Consider the following 11,841-nt stretch of genomic DNA (forward strand, 5'->3'; position numbering starts at 1 on the left):
TGTTGGTGGCATGGTAAGATAACTTGCCTGGAAGAACCATCTCTTCAGGCACTTCAAATTTAGAAGAAACATGCTAAGTGGAAAGGCAATGTCACCTGCACACTGAAAGTCACAGCCTTCATAATCCTGAGATGTTGTCATCACATCAAGATATTTTTTGCATTTTCTGTTATGAAGCTATTAAAACATGACAAGTGAAGATGATGACTTGAATTGTGACAAACAGTTATGATCTTTAAATCATGAAATCTTGCAGGTCATCTTTCTCTTAATTCCTCTTCCCACTCTATGAAACATTGAGTGGCTCCTATCTCAAGATCACCTTCTTATTCTTAGAAACCCAGGTGGGAGAGTTCTAGCATGGGCAGTTATTAGCATGTGGTGCTGCAAAGAGGCACAGGTGTAGCACAGTAACTGCTTGGGGCTTTAGAGCAGAAGATGAGGCTCACCTGGGCCTCCAGTGATGCTGAAAGGATGGGCTGCCACCACTCTAAACTGAGGGCACCTGTTGTTAATCTTCCTGCCCAACTTGTCTCCCATGCCTTTCATGGGATTTTCAGAGTTGATTGCTGCTGCATCCTCTCAGTCGCTCTCCTAGAAGCTGTTGCTTGTTCTCTTCAGCAGCAGCAGTTTCATAGGATTCCTTAGGATTTCAGTCACAGATGGATGTGGACATAGACTGCAGGTAAGAGAAATGTGCAAATAGGCAGTTTCCTTAAGGAGAGAGCAGAAAAGGCTCAGAGGTTCCTTTGAATAGTGTCTTGTTTGAGCTGACTTACAGTGAACTTGCTGCTCTGCTTGTTCACCTTTCCTGTATCACCCATGTGCCCCTCTGTGCTGACTTGTACACACTTGATTCCAGAGGGACAGCCTGCTTCCTTCCCATCCCTGCATATAAATAAAGCATTTGTCCTCAACTTCAGGCCTCGATGATCTCGGAGGTCTTTTCCAACCCAATCGATTCTATGATTCTATGATTCTCTTGCAGCCATAGTTCTGATTGCAGTTCTTCTGGCTTTTCTTTTTTTAATTGGAGTGTGTATAGTTGTGACAGGACAAGGGGGAATGGATTCAAACGAAAAGAGAGTAGGTTTAAATTAGGAGGAAGTTCTTTGCTTTGAAGGTGGTGAGGCACTGGCACAGGTTGCCCAGAGAAGTTGTGAATGCCCCATCCCTGGAAGTGTTCAAGGCCAGGTTGGATGGGGCTCTGAGCAACCTCTTGAAAGGTGACCCTGCCCATGGCACAGGGCTTGGAACTGGATGATCTTTAAAGTCCCTTTCAACTCAAACCATTCTGTGATTCTATGATGATAGTGTCTTTGTGGGTGTTCAAAATGTTTCACAGCTTCTGGGTTCTGTAGAACTCCTTGAATGTCCTACTAAATAAACGGCCAATAGCTGCTTTTACATCTCTTCAGTCCTTCGGTATCCTTAGCCTAGTTAGTCTGGGGGACTAGTACAAATTCCTAGACATAGTCTGCCAGGGAAATATCAGTGTGTGTTCATGTGTACATAGCCAGCACTCCAATTTGTAAAAACCTGATTTTTTAATTTTTTTTTTAATATCAAATGTGTGAAGTGAAAAACAACTGGTTTTACTTTTTTTTCCCTTTCATCTGTTTGTAATATTATGTCTATTAAATATTGGGTTGTATAAGGCTTCTCAAACTGTATATACAGTGCACATGACTTCTGTGTCCAGCCTTCTGGTTTATTGCTGGGTTTACATTCACTGGAAATAGTATTTTTTGACAGAATTCTATTTAGAATATTCAGGTATAGTCACAACAGATTTGAGTTCTCACATTTCTTTGAAGTATTAATTGTGTTAGTCATGTTAGGAACTTTGCAATTTGAAAGCATTACATAATAATTCATAAAAATTCCCAAGTGTCTAATGTGTACCTGTCTCATAATCTCTATAACTGTGTACACATGTATAGAGAGCGATGGACATAACCAGTGTTTCCTCTTCTGTGCTTGTTCCTGACTTCTAGTTTGCTGCTTTATCTGCTCAGTTCCTCTTGGAACTGAGGGAAGAAACACTCGACCACTACTATTTTCAAAGTGTAGCTGCTTTACAGGAAGGCTAAATATAGGATGGCTGTGCTGACCTGTGCCAGCACTTGGGGACTGAAGTCCTGCTCAGTGGATGCCATGGGCTCCACACTGTATGAAAGAGCCCTGCTTGGCCTGAGAGGACACAAAGCTGGTGTGGATATTGCATTATTTGCTGTTCTTTGGGGCTGCTGGCTGATGCTGTGCTGTGGAACGAAATGCTCTTAAGTTTGTCCACTGGTGAGCTCCCAAAGGAGGTTTTTGAAGTGTGCACAAGTGGTAGATGCTCAAATGTTGACAGATTTTCCAAGCTTATCATTTACTGGGGGAGGGGGCACCAGAACTGAAGTGGGGGAGCATGGGTTGCCATCAGTGTCTCGACGTAGAAGATGGGATTTCTGCATCCCTATTGCAGGAATTACTGCTTGAGACTCGTCTAAAGCCTTCTGTCCTGCTACCTTGTGATAGCAAGAAGTACCTGTGCATAAAAGAAATGGGAAAATGGTAAAAAAGTGTCCGATTTTGTATGACTGGGTTAAATAAAACAGAGCATGTGGTAATGTTTGCACCTGTCTGAAAGAGGGGTGGAAAATGAGAGTTGAAAAGGAAGGTGGATGATGAATCACTGCTCTTAAAATCTTCCTACTATTGTCCTTTCCTTTAGGGTGGAAATTATAACTGCCATAGAGACTGTGTTTGTAAAGTAAACACCCTTACTTAGGTTATTGCCAGCACTGATTTTTGCTCCTGCAGGAATTGGTTTTAGGTTTGTGGTTTTTTTTGTTTTTTTTTTTTTTGGTAAAATTGCTGTAGGGTGATGTCTCTCAGGCTGTTTAATTCTGTTCTGCCAAAATGAAGTATCTGAGGAAAGGATAAAGGGTACAAAGGCTGTAAGTGAAATGTTGATTGTATTGCAGGTTTTGAACAACAGACTCCTGGCTGCTGGCTGGGATGTCTTGGAGCTAAAGTAATTTTGAAAACATGTGATGTGAATTGATAAGCTCTGCAGTAGATCTAACTGCTCACACTTTGAACCCTGTGTGTTAGTAAGCTCACTAGAAATGTAATATTCAGTGTTCTGAAGCAGTGACATGCAATTGCCCTCATTATATACTGAGTCTGTAACGTTATCGTAGCAGATTTTCTGACACTGCTGTTCTTTCACTTCTTTTCCCTTAGAAAAGAATGACTAAAGATTAGTTGTTTGTTGGGAACTAAGAAACACAGAGCCCAAATCTCTCTTACGTGGTAATTAACTTCCTAAGCAGAGTCTTGCCTCAGGGGGTCTGTTTGTAAGTGGTGCTGTCAAACTATGTGAGTAAATACTCTATACTCTTTGAATGAATTGAAGTTTAACACTTTGCAGACAATACCTGCTATATTGTGATATTTAGGCAGACCACATTGTAATAAAATTAAACATTTTCCATCTCATTATTGAGTAGCAGGTAAAAATGCTAGCCCCAGCTTAAGTATTTCCAAATAAAATCCCCTCTAAATGACATGATTTTCTTATTTTTTGCATAAGCTCTACAAGCATATGTATGTATACACACACACATATGTGTACACAAATGTATGAGTGGCTTTCCAATGTCTCTTTCGTAGTAAAAGCTTAAATACTTGCAGTGCAAAGTGGGAAAGAGGGTTTCCACTGCTCTACAGAGCTGGAAGGTTTATCACATCCATTTTATCCCTATAGGTGTATTGAATGCACTGTGCAGTTTGGAGCCTTACAGTTCTGTTTCTGTTGTTAGTTACAGCACAGAGGGCTGGTGCATGTATAGTCAATAAGGTCTACTGCAGGACAACTGAGTTTTGAATAGAAAGGCTTAATAAAGAGTCTGAAAAATTAAAAACTATGTCACAAGAGCTATTTTTGTGGCTGCATTAAGATGTGTTGGCTGTAGTTTGTTTACTGTTGGGGTTGACAGCTGGTAAATGAACTTGCTGAGAGACAGCATCAGTCTTAAAAATACTCTCTGCACGTGCTTGAGCAGGTAGCAATAAGTGGAAAGGTGAAAGTATAGACCAGTAGGTTCAGTTGCATTCCAGGAAAGGCACTTTCCTCCTGCCAGTTAATGAAAACAACCTGGAAGCTTGTAACTGCACACATTTGAGGGGGGAGAAAAGTCATTTTAGCTTTCCTTTTTCTACAGCTCTGTAGGAGCTGTGTTGTGGAGTTAGTTTTTAAAGCCAGCTTGAATGCACAGTGCTGGTACAGTGTTAATAACGATGCTGCAGATGCTGTTGCTTCAGTGTGTTGATGGAGTGACAACCCCATTTGAATAGGGGAGAGCAAGCCAAAAAGAGGAGGTTTGACAGCAGGGCTGGTACAATGGGCTGTTGTCACACACAGACCTTTGGGTGAGCAGTGATGAACAGACAGAGAGCATGTTGATGGTAATTACTGCGTGCTCTGTTTCTGAAAACTTAATTGGGCCGCGTGACATGAGCAGTGTGGCTGCTGCAGCAGCTGCTGCTCGCCCGCTGTCTGACTCTGCACTGGGCCATATCACTGTGCTGGGATGCCCCGAGACAGAGCTCTCTAATCTCTGGTTCCACACACCTGTTTATCTCTCCTGTGCCACAGCAATACTGCACCCTGTCACTGCTGACACGGCTCTGCGTGCGGAGATGGGGAATACGGGGAATTCCGAACACGGGGAATTCCTGCAACATCTCCCTGTTGTTAGGAGTCTGCCAGGGTTTCCACAGCAAACTCTGCAGCCTAGAGCCTCTCGGGGTGGAACTTGGCAAACAGGCCAGGCCTGATTCTGCTCCTGTTGATTCCAACTGCAGGAGTGCAACTGAGAGGGCAAAGTGAGTCTTCTGTTGAAACAGAGATTGCATCAAGAGTGCTTTGGGTGGCTAAGCCAACTATTTCCAATGATTCGAGGTCAGGCTGGATGAGCCTTTGAGCAACCTGGTCTTGTGGGGGGTGTCCATGTCCATGGCAGGAGGCTTGGTGGAACTGGATGATTTTTTAAGGTCCCTTCCAATCCAAGCCGTTCTATTATTCTTGTGCAAAATTACTCTTAACACTTCGTTGGGAAAGGGGGTTGTTCTGAGTAAAGAGAATTTTCCTGAAAGGGAGAAATGTCTAAACAAGCAAACAACCCAGCTCAGATGCCATTTGAGGTTGGCCAATTAAAGCTACACAGCAGCAGATGATTTGATAAGGAACAAACTAATTCTAAAAGCGGCATTTTTATACTTCAAGAATCACAAGCTCTCTGTAGTGGAGAACTTTACACTAATGGAGGCTGCAGTGCTTGCTGGGACATTTTGGTGCCAATAGTAATCAAGCTATGGCAAAATGGAGCTTCCTCTGGTCTCAGTTTTTTTGCCAAAAAGTCAAGGCTATCAACCTCAGCTGGATTTCTCATAACTCCTCTATAGCTCCTCAAATGGAGTTTTACATATTGAAGTTTCTGAAGTCCAAGTGGTCAGAAACATGTGTAAAATGTGCAACAGAAGAGTGGCAGTTCAGAGGTTCTGAATTGATTTTGGCTTTTTTTGCTTGTCTCTTGTTTTTAATTATTTTAGCCATTCTGCTATTCTGTCCTTCGCATTGACCACTTGTGCAATGTAAACAAAACTTATTTGTATCATTTAATAATCGAATTTAGTACCATGAACCAGGTATTTCAAAATGAGGAATGAATGAGTGTAACTAAAAAGAAAATAAAATTTCAGGTTTAGGAAGTTCTAAGGCAAAGTGCACCCAAATTCTGTTGTCCAGGTTTCTCCACTTTTGCAGACAGTTGCTTTATGTGTGTCAGCTTTGTTTTTAATTTGATCTAGGCAGTAGGAGAACCTTGGCTGGACACAGCTCCCAAGTGACAAAGGCTGTGAAAGCACAGAAAATCAGGCTGTAACCAGAAGTTTCTTGTGCTCAGTGCTGAATCCCAGTCCGTAGGACAGGCTTTGGGGCACTGCAGTGTTAAACTCTATCTGGTGTTTGAAAAATGACTCACATTGTAACACACCTATTAAGTAATCACTCCTTTCTTGCATGATTCTTTCCTGCCTCTAACAATGACAGTATTGGAGACTACTTGAATTATTAACTCTTCATAGTCCTAAATCTGGCATCCTTCCTGCAAGTTGAGAGGGTTTGAAGTTGCAGGAACCTTTCAGTTTGCTTTCTTGCTACCTGGGAACAGTTCAGTATTCCAAAGACTATACCAAAGCCACAGGGGACCTCTAATGTTGCAGATAGAAATACTGGGGTGGTTTTTTTTTTATTTTTTGGGAGTGTTTGGCTTGGGTTTTTTTGCACTTTTTTTGTTGTTTTGGTTTGGGTTTTTTTTTTTCCTTTCTTTGATTGCTTTGGGTTTTTTTCTGGTAGGTTAGTCTGGAAGTAAAGATGTGTCTCACTGAAGCTGGCATCCTACCCCATTTCCTTCCATCCACCTCTCCATACACAAATGGAGACAAGCTTTATATATTGAGGCTTTTTTTTTGCATGAAAAGATGTCAAAAGCTACAGCTTACCCCTGACTGTTGCTCTAGAGAAGGTAGAGAGTTCCTAATTCATGAATTAGTGATGCAACCCCATACATATTGCATTAGAGCAAGAAACAGTGCAGCAAGTGATGTGTGCTAATTCAATATAGACTAGCACAGAGTGGCACAAAACTACATCATTCTGCAGTATTTGTGAACTGCAGCGTTCTGAGGGCTTGACATGGCACTTTCCTATACAAAAAGGGTTGCATTGTGCACGAAGTTGTGAAAGAAACGCTGCTATTCAGTGTGTTTCAGCTGTTTTTTTCTGTAGGGAGTTAGTATTTGCTGTCTACTTTGTTGTGTGGTTGGGTTTTTTTTGGCTTTTTTATTTTTTCAGAACTGGCCAAAGATCTTGCGTGATCAGCACAGTGCTGCTCATGACTCTGTGGCCAAACCCCGTGGCAATGAAGTCTTGGGCATGAATTTGTAGGTGGTTTAGTTCTGTCTCCTGTTTATATCAACTTGAGAATAAAGCTTGTTCATTTTAATTTAACACTAAGTCTGCACTGGTTGAATTTACACATCTTTGAGCCGTGAATAAATGTAGTGCCCAGCCTCCCGGTGCCAGAAATAACTGTCTCAAAGAAAGAGGGCTGGCATTAAAACTTGCCTGCTTAGTGTAGGTGGACTGTGTTGCAGTTGTTTTGTAAGGAATTCAGTAGCTTCAGCTCGTGCTCATTGTGTGAATATCTGACATCTGCAGATGAAAGGCAAAAGCCCCTCCCTGTCTTTGAGAATAACGTGGTTTCTGTAGCGCTCTCTGATGCTCCTTGAAGGCCTCCAGTTCTTGACTGAATTGCTGCAAGAGAACTGACCAGGGGCACACTTCAGTGTTCCACCTGTTGAGGTTTCACATCGGCCCTGGGAACTCCTTTAAATGAATTTTCTTGAGCTTTTAAGGCTCTTCTGTTGTCGTTTTGTTGCGATGTGCTGCTGGGAGCTTGCTCTGGCCTGTCATTGCAGACCTGATAGAAGTAACCTAAACCCTTAATCTCTGTCAACTTTGCCAAATACTGCTGAGACAGTTGTAATTTATCTCTTCCAAAACAGATGTGTGATGAGATGGCTGTACATCCCTGTCTCTACTTCACAGCATGATCATGTTACATACATATAAAAAAGGGGTTTTTTTTTAGTAGCTCCATTATTTAGCTTTTTTTGCTTTTTTTTCTGTCTCTTCACCCTGTCACAATAATTTCTCCAAAGACTTCAGTTGTGTTTGCACACTCTAAGTACTGAATATTTTGTAAGGCAGAGTTCTCATTTCCTGCTGGGTATTTATAGCTACATCAACCATTGCAGAGACAGGGAGTCCCCTCAATTCCAAGAGAAAAGTTTTCCACTTCCCCTCTTTCATCCTACTGTATGGTATTTACTGAAGCACAACCTATTTTCCCTAAAGGAAAGAACTAATATTCCATTGCTGGTAGTAGCTAAGCTCTGAGTCCCTTGTGGCAGCAGATATTGCTGGTGGTTGCATTGGTACAAGCTGCTTGCAAGCAGGGGGTTAGCTATGGAAGTGAAAAAATAGGAATATTAATTCAGCTTGAGGATTCTAAGCTACATAAAGCTTAAACCCAGGTGACTTCGGGTCAGTGCATCTATTTGTATTAGGATGAATCCTACTTAAGTTTGCTACGGGGCAGAAAGGGTTTGCAAATAACTGTCCCTGGTACCCTCAGCATTGAGAATGAGACACAAAACTGGCAAAGCCACACAAAAACTCTGCAGCAAGATCTGTGCTGACTGCATGTCACTGTTACTCATCACGTGGTTCCTCATTATGATTAAAAAATTTTGCAGATTTCTCATTTTTCCTGAAGCCTTCGCTGCAGTCTCTGAAAACAGATCGAAATTCATTTCTACACAGTCTATTAATGATCATGAACTATTTGATATTACTTTAGATATCTCACTGTATTTGAACGAGTTTTGTCTTGCAGTACAGAGGGAAAGCGATTGATATTGATTAGTACAGCTGCTTGCATGGCTGCAAGTTTATACACCAGGCAACACCAAATAGCTGGATGTAGATCACCCACCTCCGCGGCAGGAATGGTGCTGCTCTGCCATCTCATGGCAGAGCTGAGGCAGAGCAACCAAGGTTGCTGGGGGGCAGCCAGAAGCGTAAATGTGAATGCAGTGGATCCTACTATTGGCTGTATTTTAATTAAAAATAAAGGGGATATCCCATCGTTGTTCAGTAATTCTGTTTGCCTTGGCTCTCCCCGTCTCTCCAGATTGGCTTGTTTTCTGTGCTTGGGCTGACTTTGCCTGTGCTTCCCACGTTACTCTGGTAGTGTCAGGAGACAGAAGACATAGTTCTGATTTTAACTTCGTTGCAGTTTCAGTCTCTCTTGTTCTCTGTGTCTCCGTTTCCACGTGCAAAAGTGGGGACTGTGTATCTTGCAATCTTTCACAAACCCAAACCCACTCCCCAGACTCCATCCTGGAAAGTGCCCCCTAAGATTTTTAAATCCACCTTTCAACAGTTCTGGCACAATATAAGTCAGCTTTATGAGCACGCTGCTTCATCACTGTTCTCCCCTGGTTTCTGGGCTTCATCTCTCAGTCTAAACCAGTAGCTGGGGGCTGTGAGCCTGCTCTCTGATTGCGTTTTCTCCTGAGTCCTGAAAATAAGTACTTTAGCCATGGATACGAGCCTGGCCGAGAGCAGACTGTGGTTATGTGCCAGTCTCCTGTAAGAGTGGAAGCTGGTCTCTTTTGACTGATCAAGAGAAAATACATGGGTTACTTTTGGACTTCCTCCTCCTGGACTTATAAGCCAGTTTGACGAATCATTCACCTCTCCCTACTGTTTGGGCTCAGCTCCATGTCCTTGTAAGGCAGCAGTACCCACCGTGAAACAGGCTGTGCAATGATGTGTGGAGTCACCTGGAGTGCTCTCCTTTCATGTCCTGCTCTTGATGTGAAGTGCAGTCACTATACTGACAGCAGTGCCAGGCTGATATAATACATTTTTACCTTCAGCATGTTTCTGGAAAATCCTGCAAGAATTCCTCTCACTGCTGCTTGCCTGAGATGGTGTATTTGTGTGTTTTGAGCATGTTCTGTAAGCACTGTAATACTGTAAATCTTTCCCACGTTAAAATCAGACATTAAAATATATTCACTGTGCTCTCCAAGAATCAAGTGATTTCTTTGATTTATTTAGGACTGTGTGTCTGTTAGGCATTGATGTAATAAGAGATGTGCAGTTGATTTGATGTAATTATTATGAATGTCTGATTTGTAGCAGATGAATTAGTCTTGTATAACTTGCTCTGTTATGATGTTTTGACCCTTGTTGGAAGATAGTCTGTAATCAGGGGCATGAGTACCTGAAGCTGGAGAGGGGATAAAGGTTAGGACTGTAGTCTCAATGGTATTTGATGTTGGTGTTTCATGATAGAATGCTAAAGCCATCATAGAAATGCTTAATCAGAAGGGTTGTTTAGACATGGAAAATCTAATGTGTCCAGTTATTTTTTCCTGGTATTAGGCCCAAATGTGAGAGAGACAGTGAGCAAAGTGTGAGCTGATGCTTCTTTAGGTGAGCTGAAATTTTTTTCCTACAAGCTGGTCAACATCAGAATGATATCCTATCAAGAGGATGGTGAGGAGTTCAAATAATACATCTTAATAGGTGTATATTTTTTTTCAAGTGACTTACCTGGTTACACTGGAAAGCATTCTATTCTTTATCATTGGGCATGCTGAGAGAAGAAATTACATACTTGTGAAAAACAATTCAATCTCCTGGTCTCCAAAGCCTGCTTGGTGAATGTTTGTTCAGCCAAATTGTGCCAGGTCTCACCAGCATCATTTCAACTGTCCTTGTCGGAGCATGGTATGAGACAAAAATGTGCTTATCAGTTGGAGTGCTTGTCCTGCAGCAGCGAGCTGTGGGAGGCATCCTTAGACATCTCCGTGTGCACAGTTCTGACAGTGGGGGGAAGATTGAAGGAAGGAAGGATGGATGGATGGATGGATGGATGGATGGACTCTGTGCAGGACAGCTGGCAGCCCGTTCTCCAGTGCCTCACACCTTGAGCTCCATCAGGCTTGGTGCTGTGACCACTCCCCTGGGGAACCTGTTCTACTGCCCAGCCACCCTCTGGGTGAAGAACCTTTTCTTGATGTCTGAGTGAGGAGAGCCAGGAGCTCACACCCTTTGTGCTCATCATAACTCCTCTGTGGTACAATTCCTCATGGGCTCAGGCTCATTGAATTTCCACCTTTACTATTCTGGATGTGAGAGGGTGCTAAATAAATACGGGGTCTGGATTCCTGCAGGGATTGCTAACATGTATAAAATAGTGCAGTTACACAAAATGAATGCTTTAGTGTTCCTCTATTTTTTATTTACATTGAGGAGCTACCACTGTGGTATTCAGACTATGTGTTTCACTAGCAACAAAACATTCCCAAGAGGATGCTATACATTTGGGAACTAAGTGACCAGCTTGCTTCTGACTGTTGCTGATTTGTTTAATCCATATGCCAGATCTTCTGTATCTGAAAAATGTCAGTATTGATCTATCCCTACAAAGCATCTTGAGCATTTTCAGGCCAAATACTTGAGCTAAGCACAATTTTGTTCCCTTTCTCTTCCTTCATTTGTCCTTTCCCAATTAATCAGGTATGCCATAGATATAAGGCTGGACTCTATCCAAGAGAAGCTTTGGTTGATATCTTAATCCACTGTGCTCTTCATAGCCTGCAGTATTTTTGCATTTGTTGACATTATTCATCTTGTTTGGTTTTGGTCTTGTTTACTTTGAAAGGTAAAATCTCTGTCCAGGAGAAGACTTAGTTACGAAAGGAAAATCTATGTCGTAATGTTACTCATCATGGATGTAAGTAACTGAGCCTGTATCTATAATTCTTATATATTAGTGAGCTCTCAAAGCAGGAAAAATGGAGCTGTAGTGAAAAGTGGGAAAAGGCAAGCAGGTGTTGTTTCCTTTAGTTCTTGGTTACTGGTTACTTTTGGCTCATACAGCAATTACTGTGCTTTGCAGGATGAAAAAGAGCTTAGTGGATTTTCCACTAAAATTGCACTCCTTTTCTTTTTGCACAGGAGACTCAAGTAGATCTTGATGTGTATCCAAAATCCTAAATTAAAGGCCAAATATTCTGGGAAACAGCATCCTGGGGGGTTTCTTATTCCACCAAGTGCTCTTTTGAACATTCTTGCTATCGTGCACTTTGTTCTGTGCCCTGACGGATCAACTGAAGAATTTAGGAGGATGGAGCAAGTTGAAG

This window comes from Pipra filicauda, unplaced genomic scaffold (genome assembly GCF_003945595.2).
Source record: "Pipra filicauda isolate LSUMZ 115617 unplaced genomic scaffold, ASM394559v2 scaffold345_size814242_pilon, whole genome shotgun sequence".
In the NCBI taxonomy this organism is placed as follows: Eukaryota; Metazoa; Chordata; class Aves; order Passeriformes; family Pipridae; genus Pipra; species Pipra filicauda.